The sequence below is a fragment of the Macaca mulatta genome, chromosome 2, assembly GCF_049350105.2.
Source record: "Macaca mulatta isolate MMU2019108-1 chromosome 2, T2T-MMU8v2.0, whole genome shotgun sequence".
In the NCBI taxonomy this organism is placed as follows: domain Eukaryota; kingdom Metazoa; phylum Chordata; class Mammalia; order Primates; family Cercopithecidae; genus Macaca; species Macaca mulatta.
In genome coordinates this window covers 56,621,895-56,645,051 of record NC_133407.1, presented here as the reverse complement: position 1 = coordinate 56,645,051, position 23,157 = coordinate 56,621,895, and the positions used below count along the sequence as shown (strand labels likewise).

Genomic DNA, 23,157 nt, shown 5'->3' with positions numbered 1-23,157 from the left:
AAACTCTGCAAGACAGAAAGGATTGAGGTCCTATCTTTAGCCTCCTTAAACAAAATAATTATCAGGCAAGAAATTTGTATGCAGTGAAACTAGGCTTCATAAATGAAAGAGGGGTAGTCTTTTTCAGACAAGCAAATGCTGAGAGAATATGCTGCTACCAAGTCAGCACTACAAGAAATGCTAAAAGGAGTTGTAAGTCTTGAAATAAGACCTAAAATACACCAAAATAGAACCTCATTAAAGCATAAATCTCACAGGATCTATGAAATTATAACACAATTTAAAAGAAAAAGGTATTCAAGCAACAACTAGCAGGATGAACAAAACAATACTTAACTTCTCAATACTAACATTAAATGTAAATGACCTAAATTCTCCAATTAAAAGATACAGATGACACAATGGATAAAAATCCACCAACCAGGTATCTGCTGTCTTTAAGAAACTCACCTAACACATAAGGACTCACATAAACTTAATGTAAAGGAATGGGAGAAGATATTCCATGCAAATGGACACCAAAAGCAAGCAGAAGTAGCTATTCTTCTATCAGACAAAACAGACTTTAAAGCAACAACAGTTTAAAAAAAGACAAAGAAGGACATTATATAATGATAAAAGAAACAGTCCACAGGAAAATATCACAATCTCAAATATATATGCATCTAACACTGGAGCTTCCAAATTTATAAAGCAATTACTACTAGACCTAACAAATGAGATAGATGCCACCACAATTATAGTGGGGGACTTTAATACTCCACAGACAGCATTAGACGGGTCATCAAAATAGAAAGTCAACAAAGAAATAATGAACTTAAACTATATTCTAGAACAAATGGGCTTAACAGATAATTACAGAACATTCTAATGAAGAACTGCAGAATATACATTCTATCCATCAATACATGCAGCATTCTCCAAGATAGACTTATATAATCAGTTATTAAAAAGTCTCAATATATTTCAAGAAAATCAAAATTATATCAAGTACTCTCTCAAACCACAGTGGAATAAAATTGGAAATTAACTCCAGAAGGAACCCTCAAGACTATACACATACATGGAAATTAAATAATCTGCTCCTGAATGATCTTTGGGTCAACAATGAAATCAAGATGGAAATTAAAAAATTCTTTGAACTGAATGATAATAGTGACACAACCTATCAAAACCTCTGGGAGGCTAGGCGCGGTGGCTTACACCTGTAATCCCAGCACTTTGGGAGGCTGAGGTGGGCAGATCACGAGGTTAGGAGATCAAGACCATCCTGGACAACATGGTGAAACCCCATCTCTACTAAAATACAAAAAATTAGCTGGGCATGGTGGCCTGTAGTCCCAGCTACTGAGAAAGCTGAGGCTGGAGAATCGCTTGAACCTGGGAGGTGGAAGTAGCAGTAAGCTGAGATCACACCACTGCACTCCAGCCTGGCAACAGAATAAGACTTCATCTCAAAACAAAAACAAAAACAAAAACAAAACAAAACAAAAACCTCCGGGATACAGCAGTGGTAAGAGGAAAGTTCATAGCCTTAAAGGCCCACATCAAAAAGTCTGAAAGAGCACAACTAGATGATCTAGGTTCACACCTTAAGGAACTACAGAAACAAAAACAAACCAAACCCAGCAGAAAAAAATAAACAACAAAGATCAGTGCAGCAGAACTAAATGAAATTGAAACAAACAAAAAAAACCCACAAAAGACAAATGAAACAAAAGGCTGGTTCTTTGAAAAGATAAACAAAATTAAAAAGTCAGGAAACAACAGGTGCTGGAGAGGATGTGGAGAAATAGGAACACTTTTACACTGTTGGTGGGACTGTAAACTAGTTCAACCATTATGGAAAACAGTATGGCGATTCCTCAAGGATCTAGAACTAGAAATACCATATGACCCAGCCATCCCATTACTGGGGATATACCCAAAGGATTATAAATCATGCTGCTATAAAGACACATGCACACGTATGTTCATTGTGGCACTATTCACGATAGCATAGACTTGGAATCAACCCAAATGTCCATCCGTGACAGACTGGATTAAGAAAATGTGGCACATATACACCATGGAATACTATGCAGCCATCAAAAAGGATGAGTTTGTGTCCTTTGTAGGGACATGGATGCAGCTGGAAACCATCATTCTTAGCAAATTATCACAAGAACAGAAAACCAAACACCACATGTTCTCACTCATAGGTGGGAACTGAACAATGAGATCACTTGGACTCAGGAAGGGGAACATCACACACCGGGGCCTATCATGGGGAGGGGGGAGTGGGGAGGGATTGCATTGGGAGTTATACCTGATGTAAATGACGAGTTGATGGGTGCTGACGAGTTGATGGGTGCAGCACAGCAACATGGCACAAGTATACATATGTAACAAACCTGCACATTATGCACATGTACCCTAGAACTTAAAGTATAATAATAATAATAAATAAATTTAAAAAAAAGAAAAGAAAAGATAAACAAAATTGATAGACCATTAGCAAGATTGGCCAAGAAGAAAGAATATCCAAATAAGCTCAATTAGAAACAAGACAGGAGATATTACAACCAATAACACATAAATACCAAAGATCATGCAAGGCTATTATGAATACTTTTACACAGACAAAGTAGAAAACCTAGAGGAGATGGATAAGTTTCTAGAAATATGCAACCCTCCTAGATTAAACCAGGAAAAAAATAGAAACTGAGCAGACCAATAATAAGCAGCAAGATTGAAATGGTAACTTTTTAAAAATGCCAACAAAAAAATTCCAAGACCAGACAAATTCACAGCTGAATTCTATCAGACATTCAAAGAAGAATTGGTACCAATCCTATTGACACTATTCTACAAGACAGAGAAAAAGTAAATCCTCTCTAAATCATTCTATGAGCCAGTATCACCCTAATACCAAAACCAGGAAAGGACATGACAAAATAAAGAAAGAAAGAGAGAAAGAAAGAAAGAGAGAAAGAAAGAGAGAGAGAGAAAGAAAAAAAAAAGAGAAAGAAAAAGAAAGAAAACTACAGACTAATATCCTGATGAACATAGATGCAAAAATTCTCAACAAAATATTAGCTAACCAAATCCAACAGCATATCAAAAAGACAATCCACTATGATCAAGTGGGTTTCATACTAGGGATGCAGGGATGGTTTTGTGTCCGGAATTGGTGGGTTCTTGGTCTCACTGACTGCAAGAATGAAGCCGCGGACCCTTGCAGTGAGTGTTACAGTTCTTAAAGATGTTGTGTCTGGAGTTTGTTCCTTCAGATGTTCAGATATGTCTGGAGCTTCTTCCTTCTGATGGGTCCGTGGTCTCACTGACAGGAGTGAAGCTGCAGACCTTCACGGTGAGTGTTATAACTCTTAAAGGCAGCACGTCCGGAGTTGTTCGTTTTCCCTGGTGGGTTCGTGGTCTTGCTGGCTTCAGGAGTGAAGCTGCAGACCTTCCCAGTGAGTGTTACAGCTCATAAAAGCAGTGTGAACCCAAAGAGTGAGCAGCAGCAAGATTTATTATAAACAGCAAAAGAACAAGGCTTCCACAGTGTGAAAGGGGTCTCCAGCAACTTGCCACTGCTGGCTCAGGCAGCCTGCTTTTATTCCCTTATAGACCCCACCCACATCCTGCTGATTGGTCCATTTTAGAGCTGATTGGTCCATTTTACAGAGAGGTGATTGGTCCGTTTTGACAGAGTGCTGATTGGTACGTTTACAATCCCTGAGCTAGACACAGAGCGCTGATTGATGCATTTACAATCCTCTAACTATACATAAAAGTTCTCCAAGTCCCTACCAGATTAGCTAGATACAGAGTGCGGACTGGTGCATCCACAAACCCTGAGCTAGACACAGAGTGCTGACTGGTGCATATACAATCCTCCAGCTAGACATAAAAGTTCTCCAAGTCCCCACCCAACTCAGGAGCCCAGCTGGCTTTGCCTAGTGGATGCCATGCCCAGGCCATGGGCAGAGCTTCCCATCAGTCCCATGCCATGCACCCACACTCCTCAGCCCTTGGGTGGTTGATGGGACCGGGCACCAAGGAGCAGGGGGTGGCACCCATTTGGGGAGGCTCAGGCCGCGTGGGAGACCACGGACAGTGGGTGGCTTGAGCATGGCAGCCTGAAGGTGCTGGGCCCTGCCCTGCAGGGAGGCAGCTGAGGCCCAGCCAGAATTTGAGCATGGCATGGGCAAGCTGGCAGTGCTGGGGGACCCGGCGCACCCTCCACAGCTGCTGACCCAGGTGCTAAGCCCCTCACTGCCCAGGGCTGGCGGCACCGGCCAGCTGCTCCAAGTGCAGGGCCAGCCAAGCCCACGCCCACCCGGAACTCATCCTGGCCCATGAGCACCACACGCAGCCCCAGTTCTCGCCCATGCCTCTCCCTCCACACCTAACTGCAAGCAGAGGGAGCCAGCTCCAGCCTTGGCCAGCCCAGAGAGGGGCTCCCCCAGTGCAGCAGCAGTCTGAAGGACTCCTCAAGCATGGCCAGAGCAGACGCCGAGGCCAAGTTGGCACTGAGAGCGAGTGAGGTCTGCCAGCACGTTGTCACCTCTCAGTTTAACATATGCAAGTCAATAAATGTGATATAACACATGAACAGAATTAAAAATCACATGATTATCTCAATAGACACAGAAAAAGCATTTGACATAATCCATTATCCTTTATGATTAAAAAACAACAAAATCAGCATAGAAGGGACATACCTTAAGGTAATAAAAGCTGTCCATGACAAACCCACAGTCAACATTATACTGAATGGGGAAAAGTTGAAAACATTCCCCATGAGGACTGAAATAGGACAAAAATACCTGCTTTTACCACTTCTATTCAAAATAGCACTGGAAGTCCAAGCCAGAGCAGTCATACAAGAGAAAGAAGTAAAGGACATCCAAATAGGTAAACAGAATGTCAAACTGTGATGTTTGCCAATGATATGAACACATAGCTAGAAAACTCATCCAAAAAGTTCCTGGAACTGATAAATGAGTTCAGTAAAGCTTCTGGGTACAAAATTAATGTACAAACAAATCAGTAGCACTGCTATCCACCAACAGTGAACAAGCTGAGAATCAAGTCAAGAAAACCCCTTTTACACAGCTGCACCAAAAAAAAAAAAAAAAAAAATCATTAGGAATATACCTAACCAAGGAGGTGAAAGATATCTACAAGGAAAACTACACAGCTGAAAGAAATTATAAATGGCATGAACATATGGAAAGGCATCCCATGATCATGGATGGATAGAAACAATATTTTGAAAATGACCATACTGTTAAAAACAATCTTCAAATTCAATGTGATTCCTATCAAAGTACCATCATCATTCTTCACAGAACTAAAAAAACAAATCCTAAAATTTATGTGGAACCAAAAAGCCCACATAGCCAAAGCAAGACTAAGCAAAAAGAACAAATCTAGGAGTATCACATTACCTGACTTCAGACTATACTCCAAGGTTATAGTCACCAACACAGCATGTTGCTGGTATAAAAATAGGCACATAGACCAATGGAACAGAACAGAGGACCAAGAAATAAAGCCAAATACTTACACTCAATTGATCTTTGACAAACCAAACAGAAACAAGAAGTGGGGAAAGGATATCCTATACAACAAATGGGGCTGGGATAATTGGCAAGCCATGTGTAGGAGAATGAAATGGATCTTTGTATTAGTCAGGATTCTCTAGAGGGAGAGAACTACTAGGATATATATATATATATGAGTTTAATAAGGAGTATTTAATAAGGAGTATTAATTCACATGATCCCAAGGTCCCACAATAGGTCATCTGCAAGCTGATGAGCAAGGAAGCCAGTCCAAGTTCAAAAGCCAAAGAACTTAGAGTCCCATGTTTGAGGGCAGGAAACATCCAGCATCAGAAAGATGTAGGCTGGAATGCTAAGCCAGTCTAGTCTCTTCATGTTCTTCTGCATGCTTTTAATTCTGGCCACACTGGCAGCTAATTAGATGGTGCCCACCCAGATTATGGGTAGGTATGCCTTTCCTAGTCCACTAACTCAAATGTTAATCCCTTTTGGCAGTACCCTCACAGACACACACAGAATCAATACTTTGCATCCTTCAGTCAAGTTGACACTCAGTATCAAACATCACAAGTCCACACCTTGTCAACTTGAACCCATGCACATCTCCTGTGATCATAATCTTCTAATAAACACAATAATAAGATCATAATTATGCCTAACGTATAGCAACTATCCTTTGTATAACCAGAAATGCACCAATCCCCAATCCAAATGCTATTATATAAAATTAACAATACTTAAATGCTAATATGAAGTTAATGAATCTCATGTCACAAAATATAGGAAAAAAATTAAATGAAAATATTTTCTTAGTACAAGTGTATATATGCACAAACATGTTTTCAACAAAAGAAGGAGGAAATACTCAAGACAATTACAGTCCTCATTTCTGCAACTCATCACACGGTCTTAGCTGGTATTGATGACTACCTTCTTCTACTACCCACTACCCATTCTGCATTCCCTTTGCCTTCAGCAAGCACCTCAGCAGGTCGTGGTTTTTTTCCTGATTGGGTGACCCAAACCTTCATTCCTGATGGGTCTGGGTCATTTGTAGTACTGCCTGGAATGAGCTGTTGTAGTTTCCCATTGACCTTAATCACAGGGCATGGTAATACTAAGAGACACCAATGGATCTCTTGTATTCCATGCATACTCTTCCTTACCTCCCTTGTGGAGTAGTAGGCTGATTTCATCTTGATAGTCTGGGTCAGTCATTCCAGCCAACACTGCAACTCCCCTCTTAGCCTGTTGACTTAAAGGTAGGATGAGCCCAAAGTGTCCAGCTTGCAATCTTAACTTCCAGTTTAATGGAATCGTTGTTGTGTCTCCTGGTGGCAATGTACCTCCCTCTGGAACTAAGACCTCTAGGCTAGCAGAATGTAATGTCGTGGGAATAGCCATAATCAAAAAATTTTAAAAAGTAGATGCTGGCATGGATGTGGTGAACAGGGAGCATTTCTACACTGCTGGTGGGAATGTAAGCTAGTACAGCCACTATGGGAAACTGTTTGGAGATTCCTTAAAGAATTAAAAGTAGAACTACCATTTGACTCAGCAGTCCCACTACTGGGTATCTACCTAGAGGAAAAGAAGTCATTATTTGAAAAAGATACTTGCACACTCATGTTTATAGTGGCACAATTCACGATAGCAAAATGTGGAACCAACTCAAATGCCCATCAATCAACGAGTGGATAAAGAAACTGTGATAGACATAGATAGATATAGATATAGATATATAGATATAGATATATAGATATAGATATAGATAGATATACCAGGCTCACACCTGTAGTCCCAGCACTTTGGGAGGCCAAGGTAGGTAGATCACTTGAACCCAGGAGTTCAAGACCAGCATTGCAACATGGCGAAGTATTCCATATATATAATGGAATACTACTCAGCCATAATAAAGAATGAATTAACAGCATTTGCAGTGACCTGGATGAGATGGAGACTATTATTCTAAGTGAAGTAACTCAGGAATGGAAAACCAAACATCATATGTTCTCACTGATATGTGGGAGCTAAGCTATGAGGACACAAAGGCATACAAATGATACAGTGGACTTTGGGGAGTTGTAGAGAAGAGAGGGAGGGGCGAGGTATAAAAGGCTACAAATAGGGTGCAGTGTATATGTACACCTGCTCGGGTGATGGGTGCACCAAAATCTCACAAATCAACACTAAAGAATTTACTCACGTAGGCTGGTTGCAGTGGCTCACGCCTGTAATCCCAGCACTTTGGGAGGCTGAGGTGGGTGGATCATGAGGTCAGGGGATCAAGACCATCCTGGCTAATATGGTGAAACCCGTCTCTACTAAAAATACAAAAAATTAGCCAGGCGTGGTGGTGGGCGCCTGTAGTCCCAGTTACTCAGGAGGCTGAGGCAGGAGAATGGTGTGAACCTGGGAGGCGGAGCTTGCAGTGAGCCGAGATTGCACCACTGCACTCCAGCCTGTGCGACAGAGCGAGACTCTGTCTCAAAAAAAAAAAAAAAAAAAAAAAGAATTTACTCATGTAGCCAAATACCACTTCTATTCCAATAACTTATAGAAAAATAAATAAATAAATAAATAGAATGATAACTTACAGAAAAATAAATAAAAACCGTAATAATGCATGGTAAAAAATAAGATGAAAAAATTAATAAATTTGTGTGTTGCAACTGCTCCACTGACTGGCTGTTCTCACATCTCTTTCCCTCTCCATGGGCCTCCCTATTCCCTAAGACACAATAATTTTGAAATTACGTCAATTAAAGCCCTGCAATTGCCTCTAATTGTTCAAGGGAAAGGAAGAGTCACACATCACTCAGTCTAAATAAAAATCTAGAAATGATGAAGATTAGTGAGGAAGGCGTAGGAGCCAAGACAGGCCGAAAGCTCACCCTCTTTGCCAAACAGCCAAGTTGTGAATGCAAAGAAATAGTTGTTGAAAGAAATTAAAACTGCTACTTCAGTGAACGAAAGAGTAATAGGAAAGTGTGCTCGCTTCAGCAGCGCATATCCTAAAATTTGGAACGATACAGAGAAGATTAGCATGGTCCCCAGGTAACAACGGTCCCTGGGTAACACGCAAATTCGTGAAGCATTCCATACTTTTGTAAAATAAAAAATAATAATAAGAAGAAAGTAAAGTGTTTGTTAAGTGACCATGGCTGTATTCCAAAGCCCTATTGTTGATATGGATAGAAGTTCAAACCAGCTACAATATTTCATTAAGCCAAACCCTAATCCAGAGCAAGGCTCTAACTCTCTTCAATTCTATAAAGGATGAGAGAGGCAAAGAAGCTTCAAAAAAAATGTTAGAAGCTAACAGAGGTTGGTTCATAAGGGTTAAGAAAGGAAGCCATCTGTGTAAAATAAAAGCCCAAGGGGAAGCAGCAAGTGCTGATGTAGAAGCAGAAGCATGTTATCCAGAAGATCTAGCTAACGTAAGTGATGAAAGTGTCTACACCAAACACCTAGTTTAAAAGCTTCAAATGACAGACTGTCTTATTAGTGGCTAATGTAGCTGGTGACTTTAAGTGGAAGCCAATGCTCAGTTACCATTCTGAAAATTTTAGAGAGCCCTTAGGAATTACGTTAAATCTATCCTGCTTGTGCTCTGAAAATTGATTATCAAAGCCTGGATGACAGCATATCTGTTCATAGCATGGTTTACTGAAAATTTTAAGCCCACTGTTGAGACTTCTTTAAAAATATTACTGCTCGTTAACTATACACTTGGTCTCCCAAGAGGTCTTATGGAGATATTAAAGGATATAAGTGCTGTTTTGATGCCTGCTAGCATAGCAACCATTCTGCAGCCTATGAATCAATGAGTAATTTTGACTTCTAAGTCTTATAGTTTAAGAAATACATGTAGTGGCTGGATGGGGTGGCTCACACATGTAATCCCAGCACTTTCAGAGGCCAAGGCAGAAAAATCACTTGAGGCCAGGGGTTCGAAATAGCATTGCAACACGGTGAAACTTCATCTCTACTAAAAATACGAGAATGGGCGTGATGGCACATGCCTGTAATCCCAGCTACTCGGGAGGCTGAGGCATGAGAATAGCCTGAACCTGAGAAGCGGAGATTGCAGTGAGCCGAGATCATGCCACTGCACTCCAACCTGGGCAACAGAGCAAGACTCTGAAGAAAAGAAAAGAGAAAATAAAGAGAAGAAGGAAAGAGAAAGCGAGAGAGAGGAAGGAAGAAAGGAAAGAAGGAAGGAAGGAAGGAAGGAAGGAAGGAAGGAAGGAAGGAAGGAAGGAAGGAAGGAAGGAAGGAAGGAAAAAAACATGTAGTAAGGCTACAGTTGCCATAGATAGTGATTCTTCTGATGGATCTTGGCAAAGTAAGTTGAAAGCCTTCTGCAAAGAATTCACCATTCAATACGCCATTGAGAATACTTGTGATTCATGCAAGGGGGTAAAAATATTAAAATTAACAGGAATTTAGAAAAATTTGATTTCAACTCTCATGGATAGCTTTCAGGGATTTAAGACTTCAGTGCAGAAAGTAACTGCAGATGTGGTAGAATTAGCAAGACAACTAGAATTAAATGTGGATCTTAAAGACGTGATTGGATCTCTGCAATCTCATGATAAAATGTGAATGGATGAGGAGTTGCTTCTAATGGATGAGCCAAGAAAGTTATTTCTTGAGATGGAAATTAGTCCTGGTGAAGACATTGTAAACGTTGAAATGACCCCCAAGAATTTAGACTACTATATAAATTTAGTTGACAAAGTTGTGGCAGGATTTGAGAGGACTGACTGTCATTTTGAAAGAAGTTCTACTGTGGGTAAAATGCTGTCAAACAACATCCCATACTCAGAGAAATCTTTCACCACCTTAATCAGTAAACAGCCATCTCAGTCAAAGCAAGACCCACCACGAGCCAAAAGATTATGACTTACTGAGGGCTCTGATGTTCCTTAGCATTTTTTTGCAAAGAAGTATTTTTAAATTAATGTATGTTTCTTGTTGTTTTAGACATAGTGCTGTTGCACACCTAATAAACTATAGTATAGGGTAAACATAACTTATATGCATTGCGAAACCAAAATATTTGTGTGACTTGCTTTATTCGCTTTACTGTGGTGGTCTCGACTGAACCAACAATGTCTCCAAGATATGCCTCATTTATTACTGTGTTACAATTGCGTACAGCATTCAGTACAGTAACATGCTATACAGGCCTGTAACCTAGGAGCAACAGGCTATACCATATAGCTTTGGTGTGTAGTGCATTATACCACATAGGTTGTGTAAGTACAGTGTATGATGTTTGCACAGTGATGAAACTGCCTAATGATACATTCTCAGAGCAAGTTCCTATTGTTAAGTGAACATGGCTATATTCCAAAGTATGTCATTACTTGAAATAATATTAGAATCCATACATCTAGACATATTTCAAGCCTACCTATATTATTTTTAATAGATTTAAGATCAAAGGGTATTGATCATTTTGGGGATGATTTTATTCTTTGGAAAGAGCCAGAAGCTAATATAGTAAATAAACAAATTGGTTAAAACAACATTTTCTTTAAAAATAAAATAAGAGATGTGACTCAAATAATCAAACCAGTTGACTAGTGTCACTATTTGAGATAGCAATCTCAAAATACTCTGGACAATGGAAGGAGCACTCCAGACAGCCTCCCAAAAAGATCACTTTAAAAACTAACATTCATTTTGATACTTAAGGCTCAGTTAATATTTAAAATCACAATAAATTGTAGTTACTTTTCTATACATGAAAACTAACAATATTATTTCTTCATGCAGACTTACCAAGTCAATATTCTCCTATGAACTTAAAACAAGCCCTTTTTTTTTCTTTTTTTTTTTTTTTTTTGAGACGGAGTTTCACTTTTGTTGCCCAGGCTGGAATGCATTGGCACTATCTCGGCTCACCGCAACCTCTGCCTCCTGGGTTCAAGCAATTATCCCACCTCAGCTTCCCAAATAGCTGGGATTACAGGCATGCCCCACCATGCCCAGCGAATTTTGTATTTTTAGTAGAGATGGGGTTTCTCCATGTTGGTTAGGCTGGTCTCAAACTCCCAACCTCAGGTGATCAACCTGCCTCAGCCTCCCAAAGTGCTGGGATTACAGGCGTGGGCCACCGTGGCCAGCCAAAACAACCATTTTAAGGCTTACACATTTGGATTGGGTCCCAAGAAAATCAAGTGCCTAAAAGCCATGTAGACCTTAAGACGATTACAATTCCAACCTTAACCACCTTGTATTTTGTGACGTTGAATAAGAACCTTCAGTTCTCTGATTCTGTTTTTTCTCTTGTACAAAATAAATAAATAAATATCATTCCAAAATATTACTCAAAATATCACTTGTAGAATGAAAAGAAATAAAGTACGTATAGCAACAAGTATCAAGACCAACTCAGAAAACTTATAAGCCATTCGTGCATACCAAGTAGAGGACTTTACTTGCATTATCACATTCAGTCCTTATAACAAGCCATGAGGTAGGTAGCAGTATTTTTACCTTGCAGAGAAGTCAGTTGAAGCCTAAGGAGGTTAAGAAAAACAAGCATTTGTTCACTTTTCCTTTTCCAAAATTGTAACATTCATTAAATTTTAATAACTTGAGTAGTACTGTAAGAATAGCCTAGCAGTACACCTATGTTTTGCTCCAACAAAAATTAAAGTTGTTAATGAGTTTAATGGAAATCCAATCCACAAAATATTCTACCTTGTTTTAATTTAGGTCACCGTGCCTTTTATGTTTATAATGTTTATTACTTCGGTTTTTCAATTTATATCTTTCACTTACCTTGGTACGTTACTTTGCATATTGTACTTATCTCTCTACCTTTGCAAATTTGAAAATTACTTTACTCAAGGCATCTTATGGAATGGACATAATTGAAAAACTCACCAAATTATTTCAGAAATAGGTGTGATAGTCAGTGTTTTGTCAAACCTGGAAAAGATTCAGAAGTCAAGAAAAACACAACATGAAGAAAATAATGGAATGATTAAAAATTTCTTTGTGTAAGGAAAGAAACAAAAGATTAGTTTATATTCAATTCTTATTGTTAATTTAAAAGGGAATATTCTTCTCTCTCTGCCTATTGTTCGTGATACCAGTAGGTGTGATACGAAGTGAGAATGGATTTTCTAATTTTTAGCTTCTCAGAATAATGTTCCATGTTTGTGCCTAAAGGTACCTTGAAATGATCTGGTCCAAATTCCTCATTTTACAAATGAGGACACTGGGTCTCAGAGAATTGAAGTGTTATTCCCCAAACCACCCAGTCAGCAAGTGATAGAACAGAGATAAAGCTGGGGCTCGGCCACTCAGCCCCTCTTGTCTGCTTTCCTACATTATGCAATTTTCCCTGCAACTGCTCTCAATACAGCTGAAACCTACAATACCTGGGCTTGAGGCAAGCTTGTAATTGGCCACACAACAGAGGAAAAAGTGTAATGAGCAATGTCAAACCACTGACATACCAAATAAGGCTATTCTTCATCTTAGGCAGAAGAAAAAAGAAATATTTGGGCTAAGGACTTCTAAATACCATGAAAACACCTCTTGACTCTGATAAGCACACATAAGATATTCAAAGCTTGAAAGTCACACAAAACTCAGGGCTTGGTATTTCAGAATTTCCCTGGAAATGAAAGGCCTCTAGATCCCGGCCCTGAAAAAGAGTGAGATAACTCAGAACAAAAGGTTAGCTTTCTGCCATCTCGAGAGTGTCCAAATGAAATCAAATGCTTTATTTCACCCTTTAAGTCTGTGACTGTTTGAGAAAAGGGACTATATAGGCTTTCTTATTTTCTAACACTCAAAGCCTAACATAATCTTTTCTTCCCACAGCACCTAATAATTAATTATGGAGTAAAGAAATGCTCAATCAGTTACCTCTGACAGATAGACTGTGATGACGTGTTCCCAATAAATGGTAATATCACAGCTTCTTACTAGGAGGCTGGTTTATACTTTCAGCCGTCATGTCATTGTCTTTTCGGCCTTTTCCACAGAAAAAGTTATACCCATAGCATTGGGTATGGGTATAATTCAGCACTGGGCTGCTTCCAGGCTGTTCTCATTTTGCTGCCAGTCAGTTGGTCTCTGTGAGGAGTCAAAGAAATTCTACCTTGCAGCCAATTTCATGGTCTGTAATTATTCTATTTCAATAAACTGCAGCCGGGCGCGGTGGCTCACAACTGTAATCCCAGTACTTGGGAGGCCGAGGTGGGTGGATTACGAGGTCAAGAGATCGAGACCATCCTGGCCAACATGGTGAAATCCCGTCTTTACTAAAAATACAAAATTAGCTGCGCATGGTGGCGGCGCACCTGTAGTCCCAGCTACTCGGAAGGCTGAGGCACGAGAATCGCTTGAACTCGGGAGGTGGAGGTTGCGGTGAGCCGAGATTACACCACTGCACTCCAGCCTGGCGACGGAGTGAGAGTCTGTCAAAAAAAAAAAAAAAAAAAAAAAAAAAAACTCCAACATATCAAATTCCGAACTTTAAAATAACAGATAAATTGTGGGTGGGTGTGAAAAATAACTATTTTCCAACTATATTTTCCAGATGACTCAATTAAAAATAAATTTGTTTAATGTGATGGTGTGTGAATAAGAATACCTCAGCCAGGCATGGTGGCTCATACCTGTAATCCCAGCACTTTGGGAGGCTGAGATGGGTGGATCATTTGAGGTCAGGTTCGAGACCAGCCTGGCCAATATGATGAAATCCCACCTCTACTAAAAATACAAAAATCAGCTGGGTGTGATGGTGCATGCCTGTAGTCATTATCTGAGATTGTTGCTGATACTGTCCTGATATTGCTAATACTGCTCATAGTTTCTGATTTTGTTCTGAAAACTGCTCTTTACAGTTGTCTTAAGCATTTAGGATAATTTAGAGACCTTTTATAACTCTAGACTATAATGAAATTTGCCATAACTAATAGCTTGTATTTTGTGAATATAAAATATCACTCTGAAGGAAAATGCTAACAGGTGAAAAAAATACATTAGAGTTTTGAATTCTTCAGAGAAAGAAAGACATATGAATTAATTTCCAGCTTTGCTGTTATTAAACAGCATTTATGGCATACACAAAAATTCCATGAAAAATAGGGCAGTGTAGTTGACATGAATCCTGAGCAAAATTCTACAGTAGATGTTCTGAACACTTTTTTACTCATTCTATAAGAAAATGTACTTGGTAGGAGGCAGCAGTGAACTCACACACATGACTGGCATCTTTTTGTTTTTGTTGCTAAGATTACAAAAGTTGCAATAAGAGAACGATAATTGTAGCATATCTTGATTTCAACTTGAAAACATTTATCACTCATTTATCTGAACATGACAGGGGATTGTGGCTGGTAAATAGCAGAATTAGTTGGATTCATAACTGAATGAACATTGAAAATTTTGAAATGTTAACTAATTAGTCAATCTCGGTTTGGAAGAAAGTCTTTAGAAATGGTCTGCCAGACTCTGGCTTTGACTTCTTCCAGAATGATGTAATTATCTAATTGGACAATCACAGAAGATACAATTCAACTTAAGGTAGAATTTCTAAATGATTTCATGTGTCTGAATAGGGCAACCTAAGGAGGTCAAGCAAAGATCAAACTCAAAATGGTACAGAAGATAGCACTGAAGGTATATAAGGTTATAGGTACCTTTGGAAGTGGTAGAGAATAGGAGATGCTGATTGGATAAATGTCTGGGGCTCTCAGTCCACTTCTGTTACTTTGGATTTTGTTCTCTGTTCTTCCCTGTTAGCCTTTTTTTTTTCCCTAAGCTAAAATGTCTAGGAAAATAAGAGAGAAAAAAAGAGAAAAGTACTGGATCAGATGATAATTTAAGTCTCTTCCAGATTTGGGATTCTACATCATTGCAACAACTGAGATTTGTTTGAAATGTGTTAAAGATATCTGCAAAAGATACCTCCTCTTAAGAGAGTTTTAGGAAATCACACTCCTCAGTTTGCATGTGTATCTGTGCACCCAACTAACAAATACGCACATGCCTGTGCATTTTAAGAATCCTCATCACTCAGTGCTAGGCTAGTGATTTTGTTTGCTGAACTGTCTCATATATCCAACACTCATAATTTTTATCCTCCTGCCAGTTTAAAATTGTAAATTTTCTCTTGTAGTTCAAAGATTTAAATTCACTTTACACACAATTAAACTAAATATATCAAATGCCCAATTATCCTTTCAGAGCAGGTGAGGGCTTCACAGTTACAATCAGTTTAGTTTCAGGTCTCCAGGAGGGACTCAGGTGAGCCCAAAGCTCAGAATGATTTTTTTGATCAAGTGTGTGGGTGTGCATTTCTGCCTTGTAAAACTAAATACCATATATAATTATATATTATATTAGTCCATTTTCTATTGCTTATCACAATATATTTCAGACACAAAAATGTCTGAAACTGGGTAATTTACTTTAAAAGGAATTTTTTTTACAGTTATGGAGGCTGAGAAGTATGAGGTCAAGGGACCGCATCTGATGAGAGCTTTCTTGCTGGTGGGGACTCTACAGAGTCCCAAGATAGTACAGGGCATCATATGACAAGGGGGCTGAGTGTGTTGCATGCTTGCTTAAGTTTCTCTTCCTCTTCTTATAAGGCCACCGGTTCCACTCCCATGATAACCCATTGATCCATTACTTCAGGAATGGATTAATTCATTCATGAAGGCAGAACCTTCGTGATTCAATGTCCTCTTAATGGCCCCACTTTTATTGACATATATAATTATATTTAATCATCACAATATGTTAACATGTCTATTTCAGTTCCTTAAATATTGTAGGTACCTAAAATATCTAGTTGGATCTAATATATGTATATATAATATATATGTAAATTTATTTTACTTTAAGTTCTTGGATACATGTGCAGAACGTGCAGGTTCGTTACACAGGTATACATGTGCCATGGTGGTTTGCTGCACCTGTCAACCCATCATCTAGGTTTTAAGCCCCACATGCATTAGGTATTTGTCCTAATGCTCTCCCTCCCCTTACCCTCCATACCCCAACAGGCCGTGGTGTGTGCTGTTCCCCTCCCTGTATCCATGTGCTCTCATTGTTCGACTCTCAGTTATGAGTGAGAACATGCTGTGTTTGGTTTTCTGTTCCTGTGTTAGTTTGCTGAGGATGATGGTTTCCAGCTTCATCCGTGTCCCTGCAAAGGACATGAACTCATTCTTTTTTATGGCTGTATAGCATTCCATGGTGTATAAGTAAAGGCTCCACTTTTTAATACTGCCACATTGGGAATTAAGTTTCCAACACTTGAAATTTAGGGGATACATTCAAACCAGAATATATATTGTGTCTATCTTTCAATAACAAATCAATCATTATACAGTAGATTATTATTAAAAGTATAACCAAAAAAAAAATGAAGAGTATCTAAATGTAGTACCTAAATGCACATTCAACGAATACTTTTTGGGACCTCCATGTGTCAGACATTGTTCTAGGTACAAGGGTTGCAACAGCAAGCCATGACCTTAGAGACATTATATTCCAGTGGAGAAATTTAGACAATATACAAACAAATACATATCAGGTAGTAATAACTGCTATTCAAAAAGATAAAGCAGGATTATGGGTACAAAGTAAGTGGGCTGCTATATGGTACAAATGTGGGAAAATATAAGCTCTCTGTTCAAGAGCAAAGACTGCCTCAATCAAGATGCTTGCACAGAAAAAAAAATAAGTGGCCCATTTTCATAATGCTCACTGTTTCTAAGGTTTCGTGCAGAACAATTTCACCTGCCTGCTTTAGCTCCTCCCTTCCTTTGCTATGTATCTTTTACTTTGTGGTTTGTCTGGTTTCCTTTCAACATCCTCAAGGTGTTAAGAGTTCTTCAGGATTGTATTACTTGCAACTTTTCCTCCCACTGACTGATTTTCTGCTTAAAATAAAGAGCTCTAAAACAGTTTCACTTCTATTCTTTTTAGCCCACAAACATGTTTTTTTCTTCAAATTGTTTTTCAATTTATATACATTTTTTTCCATTTAAGAACATTTACTCCCATAGTTTTATTTTTTATAAACATATTAACTGTGTCATTCACATGAGACCTTATTTATCTTTTGTCTGCCTAATAACATGGTAGTGAACAGATAAAGACTGCATCTGTTCCCTAAATAAAAGGCTTAGAAGTCACATTTTGGGTCTTTTTATGTGTATCAACTAAATTATTTTTAAATATTAAATCTAAGAAATGCTCTATTTGCTGTGGACAAAGAAACACATTTTGATTTTTCAGTTAATGTCTTCGAACTAATGTTGCCTCGTACTGATTAAGAAATTATATAAAGAAATGATGATGTCATTGGGAAATAATTGTATAAGTATAAAAACATACTGTACAAACAATAGCATTGCTTAAACTACAAAATAGATTCTTGGCAAGATTTGTATTAGATATGGGATAGACACCAAAGTTTATATAAAACTTTTCTAATTTTTTAATAAATAAGCCAAAAATCTCTATCTCCGTGTGTGTGTGTGTCTGTGTCTGTGTCTGTGTGTGTGTGTGTTTGTGTCCTTCTCTCTCATTCTCTCACTCTCTTGTTAAATGCTTTTGATTATAGTGTCTCTATCCTGCAAACGTAAGTTATTTTTATTTTTAAGCATCTAGAAAAGATAAAGGGACAAAGTAAAGAAATGGGAGTCTTTTCTTGTCAGTTATAGGGCCTTTGATACCATTTTAAAGTATGATCTAGAAGTGTTTTACACAGAGTGGAGTTAAAAATCTTCATTTTGTTATGATTTTTAAGAGTCTGATAAAATGTTTTTGTTGTTGTTAGCTTATTACTGTTACCTAAACATTTCACAAGTTCAGATTCATTGTTCTGCATCACCACAAAAATGTTTTTGCAAAGTTAACATACCAAACTATATCTATTGTATCTATTATAAACTATATATGTTCTGATTTACAGTGTTGACTATACATTCTCAGGTATCCCTGTAGTATCTCTAGTCTTGAACAAGTAGACTGACTTTTATTACAGCTGAATTTGGGTGCAGGAAGGAGGCTGGCATACAAAAACAATAATTAGGTTAAGTCACTTGAGAAGGCAATATACTGAGATGAAAAGAGCTCTGAAAAATAAATAAAATAAAATAAGGCCTTCAGGTTAGGCCTGGCAGTGTCATTAAGGTAGCTCAGTGTCATTTCAGGCAAACCACTAAAGGCCTCTAGATCATAGTCCCTTATGGGTGTCTATCCAGAATGACAGCTACAGATGCCTCAGAGACCAACTAAATGTGGCAGGGCCAGGGTCAGACAAAAGTGGTGGGGACTCTGGTGAACTGAAGACTACATATCCTTCCCAAAAGCATTAAATTCAAAATGTTGAAACATGGTAACAACTGTAGTATCCCTTTTAGTTCTAACATTCTGTGCTTTTGAGTCTTCAAATAAAATGAATGTGTACTTACTAGGTAGCCGCAATGTAAAATCCAGTTACGACTTCAGAGGGACAACATAAACGTATGAGCAATGTCTTCTGCCTTTGAAGCATACAATCCAGCTAAAGAAATGAAACTGGGCGACAAGATAAAGAGACCAGTTCTTCAAGCAACACAGGGAAAGCATACTAATTATTTTTAAAAAATGGATTTGTCCCTCTAAAAAGCAGTGGGCTGTGTCAGCAAGTGCTATAGTCATTTTTGGAATGGCAATAGCCTCTAGCATGAGGGACTGAGGAAAGGCCTCACTGAAATAGTAGAGCTTAAGCCCACACTTCAGGTGTAGAGTCTAGATTGGAATAGTACGGGGTTACAAGCAGAATGTTTAACTTCTGGGAGATCCTTTATGAGCACTATTAAGAAGTCTGGCTTTAGTTTGTTTGCTTCTTAGTTTTTGTTAATGGAGAATGCTTATTGCAAAAATTAGCAGTAAAATTTTAGTAAAAAAATCTTTAGAGTATTATGATATCAGTCTGACTGAGGTATATACATTTCAATGTTAGCGTTGGAAACTTTTCCACAGATTTACTTAGTTAATAAATGGTTTTATTTGATCACAACAGAATACATTTATCACCACAGTATTTGCGTTTTTATTCCATTAAGCATCTGTTTTCTCTACACTGGCATCTCTAGTTATAATCTTTTTTCAGTGAAACATCTTTCACCAATGTTTTCAAGTGCTAGGAATGTAGAATGATGAAGCAACAGGGAGCCTAATAATAACTCATAGTGGTATTATGATTTTAAATTTATACTCTTTCACATGCATGTTAAGCATTTATTCCTTTAAAAATTCCATAGTATAGGCTTTATTATTCATTTTACAATAAAGAATAAAATGTTTAAAAAGAGAAGCTATTTCCCTGTCTATTAAGTATGATTAACACAGTCACAGCACACAGTAGAACTGCTAAGGAAACCATTACAATTAGACCTAGAAGATGGCATAGTCCTACCTCTTGCATCATTCATTCATTCAATAGCTATTATTGAGTGCCTACAATGTGTCAGGAACAGTTCTAAGTTACAAGCACACAGTAGTAAATGAGAAAAAGTGATTGCCTACTAGATTTTACAAAGATTTGCCCACAGTTTATAGATGTAGGATCCATATCTTTCTTTTTGTTTTTTAAATAATATGTACTTTTAATTTTTTTGAAACATACTAATTGTACATATTTATGGAGTACAATGTGATGTTTTGATACATGTACACATTATGTAATCAAGGTAATTAGCATATCCATCACTTCAAACATTTATCATTTCTTTGTAGTGAGAACATACAAAATGCTCTCTCCTATTTCAAGATATATAATACCTTATTGTTGCCTATAGTCACTCTACTGTGCAATAGGACACCAGAACTTATGTTTCCTTTCTATTTGTAACTTTATACCTGTTAAACATCCTCTCTCCTTCTTACCGGTAACTACTATCACCGGTAACTACTGTTCTATTTACTACCTCTATGAGATCAACTTTTTAAGATTCTACACAGAAGTGAAAATGTGGTATTTTTCTTTCAGCCTCTGGCTTATTTCACTTAACATAATGTCCTCCAGGCTCATTATGTTGCTGTGAATGACGGGATTTCATTCTTTTTTATGTCCGAATGATAGTCCATTGTGGGTATATACACCCCATTTTCTTTATTCATCAGTTGATGGACATTTAGGTTTTTTCCATATCTCAGCTATTGTGAATAGTGCTGCAATAAACAAAGGAGTACAGAAATCTCTTTCACATACTGATTTCATTTCCTTTGGATATATATCCAGTAGTGTGATTGCTGGATCATGTGGTAATTCTATTTTTAATTTTTTTGAGGAAACTCCATGCTGTTTTCATGGTGGCAGTACTAATTTACATTTCCACAGTGTGCAAGCATTCTCTTTATTCCACATTCTAACCAACACTTATTATCTTTTGCCATTTTGATGATAGCCTTTCTAACTGAAGTAAGGTGATATCCCAATATAGTTTTCATTTGCATTTCCCCAATTATTAGTGATGTTGCACATTTTTTTCATATATCTATTCATCATTTATTATTAGTGATGTTGCACATTTTTTTCATATATCTATTCGTCATTTAGGTATCTTCTTTTGAAACATGTCTATTAAAGTCTTTTGCCCATTTTTCAACTAGATTACTTGTTTTTTGGTTTTGGGTTTTTTATTTTTTGCTGTTGGCTTGAGTTCCTTATAAATGTTAAATATTAACCTCTTGTCATATGTAGAGTTTGCAAATATTTTCTCCCATTCTGTAGGTTTTCTCTTCACTCTGCTGATTGTTTCATTTGCTGGGCAGAAACATTATAGTTTGATGTAATTCCGTTTTTCTATTTTCGCTTTTCTTGCCTATACTATCGAGTTCTTATCAAAAATATCTTTGCCCACTTTAGTGTTATGAAGCATTTTTATTATGTTTTCTTCGAGTATTTTCATAGTTTTGAGTCTTACATATAAATCTTTAATTCATTTTGACTTAATGAAAGATCGGGTGTCCAGTTTTAGTCTTCTGATTGTGGATATTCAATTTTCTTAGCACCATTTATTGAAGAGATTGTCTTTTCCCCAATTATGTTCTTGATACTTTTGTCAAAAATCAATTTGCTGTGCATAGGTGGGTTTATTTCTGGGTTCTCTAGTCTCTTCCATTGGTCTATGTATGTTTTTATGCTAATATTATGCTGTTTATATTACTATGGCAGTTTAGTAAATTTCAAAGTCAGGTAGTATAATGTCTCCAATTTGTTTTTGTTTTGGTGTTTTCTTGAGATTGTTTTGGCTATTAGGGCTCTTTTCTTGAGACTGTTTTGTGGTTCCATATGAATTTTAGTACTGTATTTTTTATTTGTGTGAATAATATAATTGGTATTTTGATAGGGATTGCATTAAATTTGTAGATTGCTTTGGGTAGTATAAATATTTTAACAATATGAATTATTCCAAGAGTATATCTTTCCATCTTTGTGTTCTTTTCAATTTCTTTTATCAATGTTTTATGGTTTTCAGTGTAAAGATCTTCCCCTTTCTTGTTTAATTTTTAGGTATTTTTTTGTAGCTATTGTAAATGGCATTGTTTTCTTGATTTCTTTTTTCAGATAGTTCTCTATTCACATATAGAAATGTTACTGATTTTATATTTGCTTTTGTATCCTGCAACTTTACTAAATGTATTTATTAGTTGTAATGGTTTTTTGGTGGCATCTTTAGGATTTTCTGTACATGAGATTATGTCATCTGCAAACAGGGACAACTTGACTTCCTTCTTTCCAATTTGGATGCCTTATATTTCTTTCTCTGCTTAATTCCTCTGGAGGAAAACAAGCCAAAATGTTTTAAAAAGGAATAAATGCTCAGAGTAATTTCAGCTGCTGAGAATGTGTCATATTTCACTTCCATGGTTGTGTGACCAAGGAACTACATATTCAGATGTGTTCTGCTCTATGTGTAGCTCCCATTTTCTTACACTTCTCTTTAATTTGGAAGGACACTAAGGTTTGCTGCAATAATAAAGGGCTCTGTGAATGAAACAACATAAAAATGTCAGAAATAAAGTAACCTTTCATATATGTCTGTGTATGAATGAAGCAAAATAAAAATGTGAGAAATAGAGGGACTACACATCTTATAATGACTCTGAATACCTCCTCGTAACCATTTCACTGTGATAGTCTTATGGGAGGTAAAAATCATCATTTAAAAATAAATGACAAAATTATCTTGAATATAACTAAGGCTCACTTAGAGTTTCATTCAGCTGAATAAGCATATAGGAAAAAAAAAACACTTTATTACTTCAATTACTCCATCAAGATCACACCTGGTGCTAGATACATGGTTCAAAAATATCAGTGTGTAGTAGTTGGGTTATTAATCATGGATGTCAAGTCCTTTCTGCTAATTAACCTTAATTGAGCTCTCTGTTATAGAAGCACCATTTCCAATGAAGCAACTTAGCAATGATATCAAAATAACAGAGCATAGTTGAACCCAGGATTAATATTACTTCCTGTTCTTGAACACCAATGCCTAATGCAGTTTGCTGTAATACAAAATCTTATAACTTCTACCAAAATTTAAATATTACA

At 37.4% G+C, this 23,157-nt stretch overlaps 1 long non-coding RNA gene and 1 pseudogene across 1 annotated transcript in view; both read left to right on the top strand.

Moving 5' to 3' along the window:
* Nucleotides 1-23,157, top strand: part of LOC114676287 (uncharacterized) — a 279,737-nt gene that overhangs the window by 177,640 nt on the left and 78,940 nt on the right. The window lies entirely within an intron of this gene.
* Nucleotides 8,546-8,664, top strand: LOC114676545 (U6 spliceosomal RNA; annotated as a pseudogene).